At 38.3% G+C, this 19,410-nt stretch overlaps 1 non-coding gene across 1 annotated transcript; it reads left to right on the top strand.

The window, feature by feature from the left end:
• Positions 1-18,492: 18,492 nt before the first annotated feature.
• LOC127088643 (small nucleolar RNA R71) lies at positions 18,493-18,599 on the top strand. Its single transcript, XR_007790471.1, has one exon. It is a non-coding gene; the product is annotated as a small nucleolar RNA R71 (small nucleolar RNA).
• The last annotated feature ends 811 nt before the right edge of the window (positions 18,600-19,410 follow it).

The following is a 19,410-nucleotide window of genomic DNA, read 5'->3' as shown; positions in this document are numbered from 1 at the left end:
AAAATAAAATAAGATCTAAAATAAATATCTAATAAGCGGATATCGGTATGTAGTTCGTCGTAATTAGGGAATCAATTCTTTGTTGGTTTCTTGGTTTTAAAATAAATCTTTTCAGTTGACGCTATTGATTAAAAGTCTTATCTCAAACTCTCGCTCTGTTGAATAAACTATGATTTTATATTAACGTAGCTGTCACTTATACTTAAGTCAAAAACCATTTTTTGAAAACAATAGAATCCGTAGAAACTCTTTTTAAGAAAATACTAATCGTTTAAACACCCTTATCTCAAACTCTCGCTCTGTTGACTTAGGTTATATAATTAAATTCAAATGCTTAACTCTCGTCCTCACATTCAATCTTTAAAATACTTTTTGAAAAAGGTTAGAATTTAATTAACTCTAAAAATTGCTCTCGCCCTGATCTAGAATTAATGTCCAATTTACACTGTCCAGTCAAAAACTCAAACTCTCGCTCTATTGCTTTTAACTTCTTTATGTCTTTTACTTTCGTACAAAAACCTTGTTATTAAACCTGTAAATTGAGACCGTAAAAAGAGTGATTTTAATTTTAAACTTAATTAAACCAATTTGGTTTTGATTCCTTCATTCCGCTTACTTTACATACCGATACCTAAGTAAATCAGCCAGACATGCTAAACAGACTTAAATAATTATCATGCATAAACAGATTCATCTCAGGCAAATAATATAAATAAATAGTAAAACAGGGCATATATAAATTCAAACAATAATTAAAGAACCTGAGAAATTAAATAGCAGTCTTGAACACTCCACCACAGGCCGGTTGGATTTGTTCTTGAATTCTTCAATCAGGCAGAAAAAAAATAAAAGCGAAGGAATAAAAAACTAGATTCTAACGTAAGGTTAGATCCGGTAAAAGGTACACAATAGTTTCCGGTGTAGAAACTATTGTGCGAAAAAGAATTAACTAAATGCTAAAAAGGAAAATAGAAATTGCAAGGGAAAACAATATAAAACTCGTACAAGTATTGCTGTAAAAATATGCTTAAGCTGCTGGAAAAGAAAAAATGCGAAAAAGCAAAAACGGCAAAGAAATCTGGAAAAAGCGTGGAACCGAGAGCTTTCCCAAAAAGCTACTATTTATACTGCTACTTGTGTAACTGCTTCCAAGGGTTTTCCGTAAATATAGCCATTACGTTGTAAAAGGGTCAAGCGTGAAAGTAGCTTCAACGTGGTCTGTTTCAACGTGGTCTGTTGCGTTCCTGGTGCCAAAAATATAGGGGAATGGTGTGACGTCCGTCACACCATGTGTGACGCTCGTCACAGGAGTGTGCAAAGCGTGACGCTCGTCACAACCTTTGTGACGCTCGTCACAGGCACAACGCCTGTGCTTTTTGGGTTGGGCTTTGGCTTTTGATATTTGCTTCTTTTCATTCCTTTTTGCACCTCCTTTTCTTCCTTTTTTACTTGTGCTTCAAATAAACCACCTGAGATAAATAGAAAGAAAATACTGCGTAATATCTAATAAAATGAAATAAATTGAAGTAAATAATAATATAATTTAATTAAATTGAGTCCTAGAATGTGATACTATTTCATGTTATCAAACTCCCCCATACTTAGATCTTTGCTTGTCCTCAAGCAAAATACAGTATAGAACTTGTTTTAAAAATTTTAGCCAGATGAAATTTCGAAACACACATCAATTCGTACTAGGTTGCATGTAAACCTTTTTTAGAAGTAACTTGGTTTTAATCTTGACATCAACAACCACCGTCACAACCTCAGATAACCTCACCTTATGCAAACCAGTTCGAGTAATGTCATTATAGCTATCCTAGTTCCTTTACTCTTATTTCACCCGTTTTCATTCTAGCGAAATCACATTAAGCCCTTTATCTTTTCGCGCACATAGTGGAGTAACCGGTTAGTGATTCTGATCCCCTTTTAGCTAGAAGTTCTGGTACATAAGTCGGATAACTTCGTTATTCAGTCCATTGCAAATTGCGGGGGATCGGACCGTAGTCCGCCCTACCAAGTTCAGTACCAGATACCTGCTGAACCAACTCATAATGGATCTTTCATATTATGCTTTTGTATGATCTGCAACCTTTAGATTAAATGATATGGTAAGGATCACCTAACTTAATTAGTGCATTTCCTGATATATATATATATATATATATATATATATATATATATATATATATATATATATATATATATATATATATATATATATATATATATATATATATATATATTTTATGTTACTTTGGGAATCATTCACTTATATTCATCGGCTCTCCATGTAGTTTGCTATTAAGATGGTGCTGACTTCTCGTATAAACTACTCGGGGTTACTATAAAACTAAAAGTTCAAGGGATTGGTATAATAGGTACTTATCCTGGTCTAACATGTTGAGGTTCTTAGAGCGTTGTTATGGTAATAATTTTTGTCTTGATTTCACTCAAGTTTTATAAAATAAGCGACCTTTATACTTATTGAGTGTGATGAATTTTTGTTATGGCTCATGAAAATTGAGGGGAATAGATAATAGAAGGTTTTCACATTTGGGACTTAACTTAAAATAAATCTATATTATAAGAAATATTATTTTATTATATATATATATATATATATATATATATATATATATATATATATATATATATATATATATATATATATATATATATATATATATATATATATATATATATATATATATATATATATATATATATATATATTATAAGGGAAATAACAATGAAAGAAAGATACATACTTGAAAAGGAAAAAGGAGGATGGAGAGAACATGGTTTCCCCCCCCCCCCCCCCCCCCCCCCCCCCCCTACTTGAATGAAACATTGTCCTTAATGTTTGAAGGAAAAAACGAATTACAAAAATAAAGGAAAAAAAACTAAAGTTAAGGTTGTCTGCCGCCTCTTGTTCTTGGACCTGGTGATCTTTGACGTACTTCTAAGTTGTCGAACCTGCTAAGCAAATCAGTGAACCGCTGGTCGGTTATGGCATTCCTCTCTTCCTGATGTTGTTGCATTTGGCGCATCATTTGCATCATTTCGAGATTCTGTGCTTGCATACCATCAATAGCATCCATGATGTCGTCGTTGGTTGCAGGCCTTCTTCGTCGACGACGTCGGGAGGATGGGCCAGCTGCAGTATCGGAAGGGTTGAGCGGGACTGATTGTTGTGCAGGAGCGTTATCACCTTGCTCCATTTCTTCGAACTCGTCTGCAGACGGGTTTGTATGTGAAGGCTCGGTAGCTTCGGGAGCATTCAGATCATAGAGGTGGCGGTTGGGATTGGTGACATCGGTTAAGGCAATGTTGGGTAGAACAACGCTTGGGACTGCCTGGTTATTCACCATAAGGTAATATTTTCCGCCTACTCGGTTCTTTATTAGGCGGCTGGACCGACAGTAGCTTATATCCATAAAGAGGGGAGGTAAAGATTCTAAAGTTTGGAGTCGGTCCCCTAGGTTTAAGCCAAGTGCTATGGTGGTGATTAATCCACCAATTACAAAAGGTTGACGGCCTCTAGCACATGAGGTGCGGATATGATGAAATAGGAAGGAGGCGGCGTTTACCTTAGCATTCGGTTCGAAGACGCATTCGAGGAAGAATAGTTCCTTTGCGTTGACCTTGCTGTTGTTCGGTCTTCCAAAAACTGTGTTTTGTAGGATGCGGATAAAGTACCGGATAGTTGGGTTATGTATATGGGAAACAAGGAGCTCTTCCCAGTTGTTGGCATCTACACCAGATATTTTCCTAAAGAGGTCGAAAGCAGCAACTGTGCTCCAGTTTAGGTTTGGAAGGATTCTGGGGTAGACTTGACCTTCTATGGGGAATTGTAGCATGGTACTCAATTGGTTTTGGGATAGGGAGTACTCGGTATTGAACATACGGAAGGTTGCGGTACCGGTTAAGAATTCGTCCTCACCGGTGAGAGTGTTGTACGCATATGAACTTAAGAATTCTAAGGTTAGGGATGGGTAGGTGGGTTGATTATGCGTGCATAGAAAGGTTAGATCGGCAAGGCGGAGCATCCACTCGATACCTTGAAGTAATCCTAATTGTTGTAAACAAGTTGAATCAGGATACCTGGTAGAAGTGACACCTCGTCGTTGAAAGCGCTCGAATTGTTCCCTTTGATAATTATCATCTTCGGATCGGAAGATGATATTTCCGAAATTTTGATTTCCCGCCATACTGATGAATGAGTTGGAAGAAGTAATTAGGAAAGAAAAAGAAAATATATTTGATTGTATAGAATAGTTGTGATGTAGGAAGAAAGGTATGGTGGGTATTTATAGGGAAAAATTTTGAAGTTGGAAAGGGAGTGGTTGAAAAGTGAATAAATGTGGGTAAATGTGAATAAATGGGGAAGGTAAAAAGTTGTAGGGTTGTAACGTTCGTCTCCAACGGTCTTTGTAACGTTAACATGACGTTACGCTCGTTACATGAGCATGATGGGCGTCACAAGCACTTTGTGTGACGTCCGTGATAGAATGTGTGACGCTCGTCACACAGTCTTTTTGGCAAGGTTCTGCTAGCGTTCTTCAGAATAACTTTGGTAATTTATTTATTTATTTATTATTTATTTTGTTTTGCTTCAGATTATTTTATTTTGCTATTTAATTTTTCTGCATGCTATTCTACTTTGTATAATAGTGCATAAATGTATTATATTGTTAATAATTTATGTAGGCAGCAACAGTAGAGAGCATTTTTTTTGATAAATATTGCATAATTCATAATAAAATAGGATAATTCAATAGCTTCATAAAATAATCATAATGTAACAATGGAGAAAAACAAAAATGCGAAAGAGAAACAAATACGAACATAATTTGAAATAACATTAAATAATAAAACTAACTAAAGCTAGATAACTAAGAAAAACGGCTTCTATCCATCTGCACGATCTCTGGCTGGAGGAGCAAAGGAGTTAACACGGTATAGTAACTCGTGAAACTGATTTGTCATACTGGTCATGTATCCCAGAAATTCGTGTCTCATGTTAGCAAACTCTTCTCTGAGGGCGTCTTGTTCTGACATCAAAGCTTCAATGGCAGTGTTATAATCAGTTCCGGGCATATGATGTCTAAGGTCGGGTATTGCCGATTCTTCGGTCTGAACAGGTTGAGGAGGAGGATCAATATCATAATAACCAGATGGTGTCTGAGGGTCTGATTCAGCATAAGGAATCAGGTCATCACAAATCTCATAGTCCTGGATGTTGGTGTAAGCCCTAGAGGCCAATACTTTTGGTACTTGTATCGAATTATTTAAAGGCATTTTCTTTATTATGGTTGATTAATAAAGTCCCTAGAATAGATAGTCCGTTTAATGTATTAAGTGTGACTTAATCATGAGAAAACATTAAACATAAGGACACTATTCTTAAAGCATCCGTAGTCGAGCTTTAATGTGAAGTGGGATAACATTAAAGCATTAAGACTATTATGTTTGTAGACTGATGATCACATCTCATGGATCATGGATAAAGAGTTATCAAGTCTTAAACATAGGTATGAATATTAGGAGTAATATTTATACCGGATTGACCCGCTATGAGAATACTATATAGAAAGTTATGCAAAAGTGTCATAAGTTATTCTCATGGTGATAATAGTGTATACCACTCTTCGACCTGAAACCACTATGGATCCTAGATGTAGAGTTGAGTGCCTTATTACTGATCCAACGTCATCCGTAACTGGATGACCATAAAGACAGTTGATGAGTACTCCACAAAGCATGCTGAGGGACATGAGTGTCATAGATGGAATTTGCCCATCCTACGTAACAGGATAAATGTCTATGGGCCCAATATTGAACTGGACAAGGGTGACACGGTCTATACCTTGTGTTCAATATAGACATAAGGGCAAAGGGGTAATTATACACATAATTATTATCACAGGAGGTTTTGTCAGATCACATGACATTTTCGTGACTTGGGTAGCAGTGATGTGTTGCTAGATACCGCTCACTGTTTATTATGTTAAATGCGTGATTTAATATAATTGTCAACGTCGCGAAAACCTATAGGGTCACACACAAAGGACGGATTGATGAGAGATAGAATAATTAAGGAACATCGTAAGGTACGGTGTACTTAAGAAGAATACGAAATATGGTAAAGTACCAAATACTTAAGTGATTTTGGCATATTATGAGATATGAGCCAAAATGCACTTAAGTGGGCTTTTTGGCTTGAAGCCCACACAAGTGGTTCTATAAATAGAGCTCTTGTGCAGAAGCTATGTATGGGAATACAACACAACTGAAGAGTTGGAATTTCGTATCTCTCTTTCTCTCACTCAAAGCCTTCATTCATAACAGCTAGCACTGCGATTGAAGGAATCCGTTCGTGTGGACTGAGTAGAGACGTTGTCATTGTTCAACGTTCGTGATCGCCCCGTGGATCTGTATCAAAGGTTTTGACCATTATCAGAGATCTGCACCAAAGGTTTGAATTGCCACAAGAGGTAACGATTCTATCACTGATCATGCCCATTCGTAAGGATCACTAAATGGAGAAATTTTTTAAATTCCGCTGCGCCTTGGATGGCAATTCTCCAACAGTGGCATCAGAGCCACTTACGAAACCATGAATCTGATATCTGTTTTTGTTATGTAATAATATGATTAAAACAGAATGAATCAAAGGTTAAATTGAGATCGATCAAGTTACATATATGTGATATATGTGATCCTAATGCAAAATACATTATATATGATATAGTGTTCTCGTTTCGTTCATTCAAACCCTCGATGATTGTTTTCCTTTGAGCGATCAATGGTCATTTGCTTCTTGATCCGACATTAGTATGGTGAAGCAATGACATGTTGATCAATCATACTGAATTAACAATCGAGACGTGTTTGATGGTCTGAAATTGGTGCATCAGGGTTAATGACGGCACAAGGGTTGTGTTGTCAGAGAGTTATGCGATTGGGGTTTGACTGCACAAGAGTTGTGCGTTCTAAACACTTTTCCGAACAGTGTTAATCGGTTAACGTGTATGGTTAACCGGTTAACACAATACGAAATAATTTTTTTAATTTTGGAACAGTGTTAACCGGTTAACACATTTGGTTAACCGGTTAACGCAATGCGAAATAAAATTTTTGAGATTTTCAAACAGTGTTAACCGGTTAACGCATTTGGTTAACCGGTTAACGCAAGGCGGAAAACAGTTTTCCAAGAAATTTTTCAACAGTGTTAACCGGTTAACGCATATGGTTAACCGGTTAACGCAAGGCAGAAAAGAGTTTTCTAAAAGTTTTCAAACAGTGTTAACCGGTTAACGCATATGGTTAACCGGTTAACGCAAAGAAAAATTCACCCGTTCGGATAGAAAAAGTGCTTTGAAGTATCAAGTGTTGGTACGAAAGCGACGTCAATTTTAAATGAATTGTTCATTAAAATTTTCGAGCAGGGGCGCCGGGCAGCGGACCCCCGGCTAACTCTGCGTAGTGTGATCGGTCGTCGAAATTTAATTTGATTTTAATTAATTAAAGGAATTAATAATAATAATAATAAAGTGTTTATTATTGTCTTGTGGTGATCGGTTCTGGCCTTAGTTTTCCTTTGTTTTGTTTTGGGTTTTTAAAATACGACCTACGTGTCGTGCCTCTCTCTTAATCTCCCAAATGTAACTTCTTTTCTCATCTCACTCCCTCGTATGTAAAACGAGTTTATTTCATGTAATGTAATGATATGAAGAAAGCAAAGAAGTCAGTGCCAAAGAAGGACAACCTTGAAGATCTTGCTTGGAGAAGCTTAGATCGTTGTAGGTTAGCTTAGGTTCTCTCATTGACTTGGGAGAACAATTGCGCTAGGGGTCATAACTGTTTCATTTTTGTTTGTATGTATGTTGATGCATGTGAGAGACGGTTTATATGATAAACAAGCCGGTGAGATCAGAAAAATTGCAATTCCCTCAAAACTAAATATTAAGTTTTAAGCTTTCCAAGTTTTAACACTCATCATGACTAGTTTCGAATAATGTAGGTTTCGCCTACGCGAGGTGCATGTTCTATATTAGTAAGGTGCGATGGGATAATTGTAATATCCAACTGTTAAAACAAAGGGTCAAACTTAACTAAACAAATTATAATAAGATTATATATATGTTTAGAAGCAAGAGTTGGGAATGATCCATATGATGGATTGGAATAAGGAGTTATTCACCCAACTGAAATTTTCGAGAGTTGTATGAGATACAATTGGAAGGAGTTCCTACCTAAATAACCTAGTTTTGTGTAATCCGCCTACGCGGACTTAGAACGAAGTGAAATATGGATCTCGACCCACTAGAAAATCTTCCAACGGGATTTTCCGAATCAAATGATGAGGGTCATTTGTTTTGAGTAAAATAGTGGGAGCATATTTAATTAAAGGCCTAATTGAATATGTCAATGATACTTATATTTTCATTAATCCTTATGTAGATTACCATGACAGCAAACACCTCTAACAACATCCTGCGATCAATCCTTGATAAGGAAAAATTGTCTGGGACAAATTTTCTGGATTGGCATCGAAACTTGAGGATTGTCCTCAAACATGATAAAAAGCTGTATGTCTTGGAGACACCTGTTCCTGAAGAGGAACCTCCTAGTTCTGCACCTAAGGCAGAAAGAGATGCTTATAAGAAGCATGTCGATGATGCCAATGAAACTGCTTGTCTCATGCTGGCTACCATGAACTCAGAATTGCAAAAGCAACATGAGAACATGTCAGCGTTCGATATGATCGAACACCTGAAGTTGCTCTATCAAGAGCAAGCAAGGCATGAGAGGTTTGAAGTTTCAAAAGCCCTTTTTCAAAGCAAGTTAGCTGAGGGAGCCCCTGTAGGTCCCCATGTACTCAAGATGATTGGGTATGTGGAAAACCTTGAGAGATTGGGTTTTCCCCTCGAAAAGGAACTTGCAACTGATTTGATCTTGCAATCATTGCCAGATAGTTTCAGTCAATTTGTCCTAAATTTCAATATGATTGATATGGACAAATCTCTTCCTGAACTGCTTGCCATGTTAAGAACTGCCGAGCAGAATCTGAAGTCAAAAGGGAAGTCCATTCTGATGATCGGAAATGGAAAGAGACAGAACAAAAGGCCCACTAAGCAGAGTGATAAGGGGAAGGGCAAGGAAGTTGCCAATCCCAGACCCACTGCTGCTTTGAAGCCTAGTGGAGGCATAACAAAAGAAGGCACCTGCTTCCATTGCGGTAAGACCGGACACTGGAAGAGGAACTGCCCAAAGTACCTGGAAGATAAGAAGAATGGAGTAGAGACTTCAACTTCAGGTATTTTTGTTATTAATTTATCTACTTCTGCATCATGGGTATTAGATACTGGATGCATTTCTCACATTTGTACAAATGTGCAGGAACTAAAAAGGAGTAGAGATTTGGCAAAAGGTGAAGTCGACCTACGAGTTGGCTATGGAGCAAAGGTTGTTGCTTTAGCCGTAGGAACTTTTGTATTGACTTTACCTAGTGGTTTAATAATTCAGTTAGAGAACTGTTATTATGTACCTGCAATTAGCAGGAATATTATTTCCATTGCTTGTTTGGACAAGTTTGGTTTTTCATTTATAATAAAGAACAATTGTTGCTTAATTTATTTGAATGATATATTCTATGCTACTGCACAAATGAACAATGGATTGTATGTCCTTGATCTTGAAATGCCTATTAATAACATTAATACAAAAGGGTGAAACCTAACGAGTTAAAACCAACTAGATAAGAATATTAAAACTCTTCGATCAGATCGAAGTGATGAGTATTTAATCCTAGAGTTTGATAACCATCTGAAAGAGTGTGGGATCCTATCCCAACTTACTCCTCCTGAAACATCCCAATGGAAGGGTGTATCTGAGAGAAGAAATCGAACCCTGTTGGACATGGTCCGATCCATGATGAGTCACACCAATCTTCCAAACTCCTTTTAAGGAAATACACCATTGACATCAGCTTACACACTTAACCGTGTTCCATCCAAAAGGTTGAAAAGATACCATATGAGATATGGAGTGGTAAGAGACCACATATGTCTTACATGAAGATTTGGGGTTGCGAAGTTTATGTGAAACGACAAATTTCAACTAAACTTGAGCCCAAATCTGACAAATGCTTATTTGTGGGGTATCCTAAAGAAACAAGAGGATATTATTTCTACAATCCTTCTGAGGGCAAAGTGTTTGTCGCTCGAACTTGAGTTTTCCTAGAAAGGGATTTTATTTCCAAAGGAATCAGTGGGAGGAAAGTAGAACTTGAAGAAATTCAAGAATCACAAAGTATCGATACACCTATGGAGGAATTAGAGCAGGAAACACAAGTAGTTGTGTAAGAGCAACCTGCTCAAATAGAACAAGACCAGCGTAGGTCAGGCAGGATACGTCACCTACCTGAGATATATGGATATCTGATCAAGGTGATGTATTACTCATGGATCAAGATGAGCCTGTGACCTACTCATGGAATCTTCGTTTTGATGAAACAGTAAAACTGTATGGATTCATCAAGAACGAAGATGAGACTTGTGTCTACAAGAAGGTTAGTGGGAGCATGATCGTATTCCTGGTATTATATGTAGATGACATATTACTCATTGGAATCGATATCCCTACCCTGCAACAAGTAAAGTCTTGGTTAGGGTAATGCTTTTCTATGAAGGACCTGGGTGAAGCAGCCAATCAGAATCTATAGAGATAGATCATGAAATGCTTGGCCTAAGTCAGACAAAGTGCTGAGACGCTTTAATATGAATGATTCCAATCTGGTTATGTGTTTTGCTTAAATGGTGGCACTGTGAGCTTGAAAAGTTCAACGCAAGATGCAGTTGCTGATTCTACAACTGAGGCCGAGTATATTGCTGCCTTAAGTGCAGCAAAGGAAGCTGTTTGGATCAATAAACTTGGCATAGTCCATAGCATTGTGGATCCCATTGTTTGTGTTATCGCACAAGCTAAGGAGCCTAGATCTCACCAACGATCCAAACACATACTTAGGCGTTGTGTGAAAATATGTAAAGTACCTACACTTGACAATATAGTTGACCCATTGACAAAGCCTCTTGCGCAGCAGAAGCATGATGGCCATACTAGATCAATGGGCATACGGGGTATGCCTGATTGGCTCTAGTGCTAGTGGGAGATTGTTGGTGTAAGCCCTAGAGGCCAATACTTTTGGTACTTGTATCGAATTATTTAAAGGCATTTTCTTTATTATGGTTGATTAATAAAGTCCCTAGAATAGATAGTCCGTTTAATGTATTAAGTGTGACTTAATCATGAGAAAACATTAAACATAAGGACGCTATTCTTAAAGCATCCGTAGTCGAGCTTTAATGTGAAGTGGGATAACATTAAAGCATTAAGACTATTATGTTTGTAGACTGATGATCACATCTTATGGATCATGGATAAAGAGTTATCAAGTTTTAAACATAGGTATGAATATTAGGAGTAATATTTATACCGGATTGACCCGCTATGAGAATACTATATAGAAAGTTATGCAAAAGTGTCATAAGTTATTCTCATGGTGATAATAGTGTATACCACTCTTCGACCTGAAACCACTATGGATCCTAGATGTAGAGTTGAGTGCCTTATTACTGATCCAACGTCATCCGTAACTGGATGACCATAAAGACAATTGATGAGTACTCCACAAAGCATGCTGAGGGACATGAGTGTCCTAGATGGAATTTGCCCATCCCGCGTAACAGGATAAATGTCTATGGGCCCAATATTGAACTGGACAAGGGTGGCACGGTCTATACCTTGTGTTCAATATAGACATAAGGGCAAAGGGGTAATTATACACATAATTATTATCACAGGAGGTTTTGTCAGATCACATGACATTTTCGTGACTTGGGTAGCAGTGATGTGTTGCTAGATACCGCTCACTGTTTATTATGTTAAATGCGTGATTTAATATAATTGCCAACGTCGCGAAAACCTATAGGGTCACACACAAAGGACGGATTGATGAGAGATAGAATAATTAAGGAACATCGTAATGTACGGTGTACTTAAGAAGAATACGAAATATGGTAAAGTACCAAATACTTAAGTGATTTTGGCATATTATGAGATATGAGCCAAAATGCACTTAAGTGGGATTTTTGGCTTGAAGCCCACACAAGTGGTTCTATAAATAGAGCTCTTGTGCAGAAGCTATGTATGGGAATACAACACAACTGAAGAGTTGGAATTTCGTATCTCTCTTTCTCTCACTCAAAGCCTTCATTCATAACAGCTAGCACTGCGATTGAAGGAATCCGTTCGTGTGGACTGAGTAGAGACGTTGTCATTGTTCAACGTTCGTGATCGCCCCGTGGATCTGTATCAAAGGTTTTGACCATTATCAGAGATCTGCACCAAAGGTTTGAATCGCCATAAGAGGTAACGATTCTATCACTGATCATGCCCATTCGTAAGGATCACTAAATGGAGAAATTTTTAAATTCCGCTGCGCCTTGGATGGCAATTCTCCAACACTGGATGGATTCAGTGGATCTAGCAGGAGAGGGGGTTTCGTTCAGATTGTATAGCCAGTTATTGCGGTTATGAACACTAGTCCTAGGATCGGGCATGGTGAATAGGCAAAGAACTTGGTTATTAATTATAAGCTCAAACTCATCAGATCCTAGGTTTGCTATAAACATAGTGTTGAAGAGGAAGGGTATACTCATAGTAGTAATGCCACAAAAAGGGCTTAAGTCAAGCATAGGCTGACGTAATCCGATAGCATTACCAATCATGGTTATCAAACCGCCTATTCGAATTGGTGCTCGTTCATCTTGGATAAGGTGGTCTAAATTTGCCAACATAAAAGTGGCACCGTTTACTGGACGGTTATGGGAACCACAAAATATGATGAAGAGTTCATCACGTGAAACTGTGGTACTGTTTGGCTTCTTCCCAAATAAGGTGTGGGTCAGGATCTTATGGAAATAACGGAAGGCCGGGTTATGTATGTTTCCAGAGAGAAACTCATGTTCCTCGGGATCGTCATTTCCAGTCAAGTTACCCCAAAAGTGTTCAAGTTCTCTATATTCAAAAAGTTCTTCTTGGCTCACTGTGAATGTGTCAAAGGATGTAGGGAAACCTAAAAGGTTGGTAAAATCTTGAATATTAAATTGGTACTCCATGTTAAACATTCTGAACTGGATGAAACCTCTGCTTATTCCTTTTCCACGGCTGGGTAGATAGATCAGAGAACTAAGGAATTCTAGAGTCAGTCTCCGGTAAGTGACGAATTGTCTACGGATAGGAGCGGTTTCTCACCCTATCTGACTCAGCAAATACATGACAGTTTGTCTTAGTCCAAGGGCAGTCATTGCCCAGTCATCAGCATACAGACTAGGTAGCATCTCTCTCGTGGCTAGTTCCTCAAACTTTTGTTTCTGAGCTGTTCCTCTGAATTTGATACCCATACGATCAATTTGTCCCATCAGGTTAGTGTTGGCTAGAGAAAAGAAAAACAAGAGTTTTAGTCAGGATTTGGCCAAATGCCGAAAGAAGAAGAGAAAAGTTTTTAATAAATAAAAATAAATTAAGAATGAATACTAAACAAAAATTAAAAGAATAATTAAGGAAGAAATAGAAAAATAATAATAGAAGAAAATAATAAAATATTTGTGGGTTGTCTCCCACTAAGCGCTTTGTTTAATGTCGCAAGCTCGACATAAAAACTATCAATTATAATCTATAAGTTCTTGAGGCATTTCGTCTAAGTGCAAGACTTGCGAATCTTCAGTGTTTTCTGCATAGTGATAATGTTTTAGACGTTGCCCGTTTACGGTAAATGGTTCCATAGATTTGCCTTTAATTTCTACTGCTCCACTGGGAAAAACATTGGTGATTTGAAAAGGACCTGACCATCTAGATCGTAGTTTTCCCGGGAATAACTTTAGTCTGGAGTTAAATAAAAGGACTGCATCGCCTTGTTTGAAGATTTTCCTTGATATGCGCTTATCATGCCATTGTTTTGTTCTTTCTTTGTAGATTCTGGCATTTTCGTAAACGTCTCTTCTGAGTTCCTCTAATTCGCTTATATCAAGGATTCTCTTTTCGCCGGCGGCTTTATAGTTTAAATTTAGATTTTTAATAGCCCAATAGGCTTTATGTTCTAATTCTACCGGGAGGTGACAGGATTTTCCATAAATTAGCTTAAATGGGGTTGTCCCTATGGGAGTTTTGTAAGCAGTTCGGTAAGCCCATAAAGCTTCTGGTAATTTCAATGACCAGTCTTTCCTTGAAGTGGCGACTGTTTTCTCTAGTATCTGTTTGATTTCTCTGTTAGACACTTCCACTTGCCCACTGGTTTGAGGGTGGTAAGGTGTCGCTACTCTATGTCTTACGCCATACTTAAGCAGTAGTTTTTCGAGTACCTTGGATATGAAATGCGATCCACCATCACTGACTACTATTCTTGGGACACCAAACCTTGGAAATATTATATTCTTAAAGAGTCTAGTTACTACTCGTGTGTCGTTTGTTGGAGAAGCTATAGCTTCAATCCATTTCGATACGTAGTCAACTGCCACGAGTATGTATTTGTTACCGAAAGAGGATGGAAAAGGTCCCATGAAGTCTATTCCCCACACGTCGAAAATCTCTACTTCCAAAACGCCCTTTTGTGGCATCTCGTCACGTCTAGATATGTTTCCTGTGCGTTGACATCTGTCACATTTCTTAATAGCTGCATGTACATCCTTCCATATATTTGGCCAATAGAAACCGGCTTGTAGGATTTTAGAGCAGGTCTTGGATGTACTTGCGTGTCCACCATAAGGAGCGGAGTGACAGTGTTGGATTATATTTTCTACCTCTTCTTCGGGTATACACCGACGGAAAATACCATCGGGGCCTCTTTTAAAAAGTAAGGGGTCATCCCAGTAATAATGTTTTATGTCATAGAAGAATCGTTTCTTCTGTTGGTAGGATAAGGTAGGTGGAACTATTTCGGTAGCTAAATAATTGACGAGGTCAGCGTACCACGGTGTAACAGATATAGCTAAAGTGGTTTCTACCTGTTTATCAGCGTTATTTTCTTCCAAAGTAGCTATAAGTTTATCGTACGAGAAATCATCGTTGATCGATGTTCTTTCCGGTTCAAGGTTCTCAAGTCTAGAGAGGTGATCTGCTACTACGTTTTCAGTTCCTTTCTTGTCTTTGATTTCCAAATCGAACTCTTGTAGCAAAAGGATCCACCTTAGGAGTCTAGGTTTAGCATCCTTTTTTGTTAAGAGGTATTTGATAGCAGCGTGGTCAGTGTAGATGATTATTTTGGCTCCGACCAAGTAAGAACGAAATTTATCTAGCGCAAACACTATTGCTAGAAGTTCTTTCTCGGTTGTGGCGTAATTCATTTGTGCTTCATCTAGAGTTCTACTTGCGTAATATATAACATGAAGCTTTTTATCCTTTCGTTGTCCCAAAACAGCACCTACAGCGTAATCACTAGCATCACACATTATTTCGAATGGTTCATTCCAATCTGGTGTCTGCATTATGGGTGCGGAGATCTGTGCTTGTTTAAGCGTTTGAAATGCTTCTAAACATTTATTGTCGAATATGAATTCAGCATCTTTCATTAATAACCCGGTTAAAGGTTTAGTTATTTTAGAGAAGTCTTTAATGAATCGTCGGTAGAAACCGGCATGTCCTAAGAAGCTTCGTACTTCTCTCACAGTTTTCGGGGGTTGAAGATTTTCGATTACCTCTATTTTAGCTTTGTCTACTTCAATTCCTCTGTTCGAGATGATGTGTCCTAAAACAATTCCTTCTTGTACCATAAAGTGACATTTTTCTCAATTAAGTACTAGGTTTACTTTTACACATCGCTCTAGAACTCTCTCTAGGTTTTCAAGACATTCTTCAAAGCTTTGTCCGCATACGGAAAAGTCATCCATAAATACTTCCATGATGTTTTCTAGAAAATCGGCGAATATTGCCATCATGCACCTTTGGAAAGTTGCAGGAGCGTTACACAAGCCAAATGACATTCGTCTATAAGCGAAGGTACCAAAAGGGCACGTGAACGTTGTCTTTTCTTGGTCATCAGGGTGAATTGGTATTTGAAAGAAACCTGAGTAACCGTCTAGATAGCAGAAATGAGAATGTTTGGCTAATCGTTCTAACATCTGGTCAATGAATGGTAAAGGGAAATGATCTTTTCGGGTTGCTTTGTTTAGTTTCCTATAGTCAATGCACATTCTCCATCTCGATTCGATTCGTTTGGTTATAGTTTCTCCTTTTTCATTTTCAATGACTGTTACACCTCCTTTCTTTGGTACTACGTGTACAGGACAAACCCATTTGCTATCAGATATAGGATATATGACACCTGCCTCTAATAACTTGGTTATTTCCTTCTCCACTACTTCACTCAGGATCGGGTTTAGTCTCCTCTGGTGTTCCCTAGAAGTTTTAGAGTCTTCTTCTAGCATGATGCGGTGCATACAAATAGAGGGACTTATTCCTTTAAGATCGGTGATGTTGTAACCTAGTGCGGTTGGATATTTTCTTAAGATATGCAGGAGTTTTTCTGTTTCGAGTCTTCCTAGGTCAGCATTAACTATCACTGGTCGTTCAAGCTCTAAGTCTAGGAATTCATATCTCAGATTCTTGGGAAGTGTTTTCAGGTCTAAGGTTGGTTTCTTAAGGCATTGCGTAGGGTCCGGTGTTATTGCTAAACATTGGTTAAGTTTGTCTTCTACAAGATAGTCAGATGATTTGTCTTTTTCTAACTCCGTTTCTTTTATGCATTCATCGATGATATCCATGAAGTAACACGTATCTTCTATTGCAGGTGCTTTCAAAAATTGGGAAAGAATGAACTCAATTTTCTCTTCTCCTACTTCAAAAGTGAGTCGTCCTCGTTTCACGTCTATGATTGCACCGGCAGTTGCTAAGAACGGTCTTCCCAGTATAATGGGTGTAACTTCATCTTCTCTAATATCCATAATTATAAAATCAGTTGGAATGTAGAATTGACATATGCGCACTGGAACGTTTTCAAGAATTCCTACAGGATATTTGACGGAACGATCTGCTAGTTGCACAGACATTTTAGTTGGTCGTAAGTCTCCCATTTCAAGTCTCTTGCATATGGATAAAGGCATAACACTAATACCGGCTCCTAAATCGCATAAGGCTTTGTCAATGACAAATTTTCCTATGTGACAGGGTATAGAGAAACTACCTGGGTCTTTAAGTTTAGGAGGCATATTCTGGATTATAGCGCTATATTCAGCGGTGAGTGTAACGGTTTCGCTATCTTCAAGTTTCCTTTTATTAGAAAGAATTTCTTTTAAAAACTTGGCATATGAGGGCATCTGCGTAATAGCTTCTGTAAACGGAATTGTGACGTTTAATTGTTTTAGTAGGTCAACAAATTTTTTGAATTGGCCCGCATCTTTGGTTTTAATAAGCCTTTGAGGGTAAGGGACAGGTGGTTTATAAGGTGGTGGAGGTACATAAGGTTCCTTCTTTTCTACGGTTTCCTTGTTACTCTCTTCCTTTTCCTTAGGTTCACTTTCCTCCTCAGTTGACTTTTTAGAGTTTTGGTTTTCTATCCTTGGGTCAGACGGTCCTTCCACTTCCGTTCCACTTCTCAGTATAATTGCATGAGCGTGGCTTCTTGGGTTAGGTTGGGGTTGGCCAGGAAATGTACCAGTTGGGGCAGCAGTAGGCGCTTGTTGTTGAGCTACTTGTGAAATTTGCGTTTCCAGCATTTTGTTATGAGTAGCCAGGGCATCTACTTTACTTGCTAGTTGTTTAATTTGTTCGCCAGTGTGTACATTCTGGTTTAAGAAATCTTTATTGGTTTGCTGTTGAGAAGCTATAAAGTTTTCCATCATGATTTCCAAGTTGGATTTCCTAGGGGCGTTATTGTTAGGTGTAGATGGGATCGGCTTCTGATATCCCGGAGGTATAGCTGGGGCTTGATTTGGAGATTGTCCAGGTGCGTATAAAGCATCATTACTCTTATATAAAAAATTGGGATGATTCTTCCAATTTGAGTTATAGGTGTGCGAGTAGGGGCTTCCTTGAGCATAGTTTACTTGCTCCGCTTGGATTCCTGTTAGGAGTTGACAATCTGCAGGAGTGTGACCTTGGATTCCACAGACTTCGCAATTCTGAGTTATGGCAACTACAGTGACTGGAGGTGATACATTTAAAGTTTCAATTTTCTGGACCAGAGCATCCACTTTTGCATTAACATGATCAAGGTTACTTATCTCGTACATGCCAGTTTTCGTTTGAGGTTTTTCTACCATTGTTCGTTCGCTTCCCCACTGATAGTGGTTTTGAGCCATGCTTTCGATAAGTTGGTAAGCGTCAGCATAAGGTTTGTTCATTAGTGCACCACCTGCGGCGGCGTCTATTGTTAACCTCGTGTTGTACAGGAGACCCTTATAGAAGGTATGAATTACTAACCAGTCCTCTAAACCATGGTGTGGACAAAGTCTCATCATGTCTTTGTATCTTTCCCATGCTTCGAAAAGAGACTCGTTATCTTTCTGTTTAAATCCATTTATCTGGGCTCTTAACATAGCTGTTTTGCTTGGCGGAAAGTATCGAGCAAGAAAAACTTTCTTCAACTCGTTCCATGTGGTGACTGAGTTGGAGGGAAGAGATTGAAGCCATCTTCTAGCGCTATCTCTTAATGAGAAAGGAAAAAGACGAAGTCGAATTGCCTCTGAAGTGACACCATTAGCTTTAACAGTACCAGCGTATTGGACAAATACGGATAAATGAAGGTTTGGATCCTCGGTAGGATTTCCAGAGAATTGGTTCTGTTGTACTGCCTGCAACAGTGAAGGTTTGAGTTCAAAGTTGTTTGCTTCGATTGCGGGTGGAGCAATACTTGAATGCGGCTCATCTTGCGATGGAGCGGCGTAATCTCTAAGAGCACGAGCTGGTTCTGCCATCTCAGGTATCGAAGGGAAAATATTTTTGAAATCAGGAAGTTCAACAAGAGGGAGATTGTTTGCAGCACGATATTCCCGAATTCGTCGTAAGACTCGGAGATATAGTTCGATATCCTTGATTCGTAAGTAGAACGGCTCGCCTTGTGAGCGAGTGTGTGGCATACAAATCAACGAAAGAAAGAAAAGAGAAAGAAAAGCCTTAGTCTCTACAGCGTAACAGAAGAGTTACGATATCGACTAAATAAAAGTCCCCGGTAACGGCGCCAAAAACTTGATTGCGACTTTATGAGTCGAATTTGGGGTACAAACTGCAAGTGCACAGTTCTATCGCATAGTTTTAAAAGATATCGATCCCACAGGGACTTATGAATCGATATACCGTTATCTAAGGTTACTTCGTAAAGCTAAGGCAGGTAATGCTTTGATTGTTTGG

This window comes from Lathyrus oleraceus, chromosome 5 (assembly GCF_024323335.1).
Source record: "Lathyrus oleraceus cultivar Zhongwan6 chromosome 5, CAAS_Psat_ZW6_1.0, whole genome shotgun sequence".
Lineage (NCBI taxonomy): Eukaryota > Viridiplantae > Streptophyta > Magnoliopsida > Fabales > Fabaceae > Lathyrus > Lathyrus oleraceus.
Note: the sequence above shows the minus strand (reverse complement) of the source record. Positions and strands in the feature narration are given on the sequence as shown.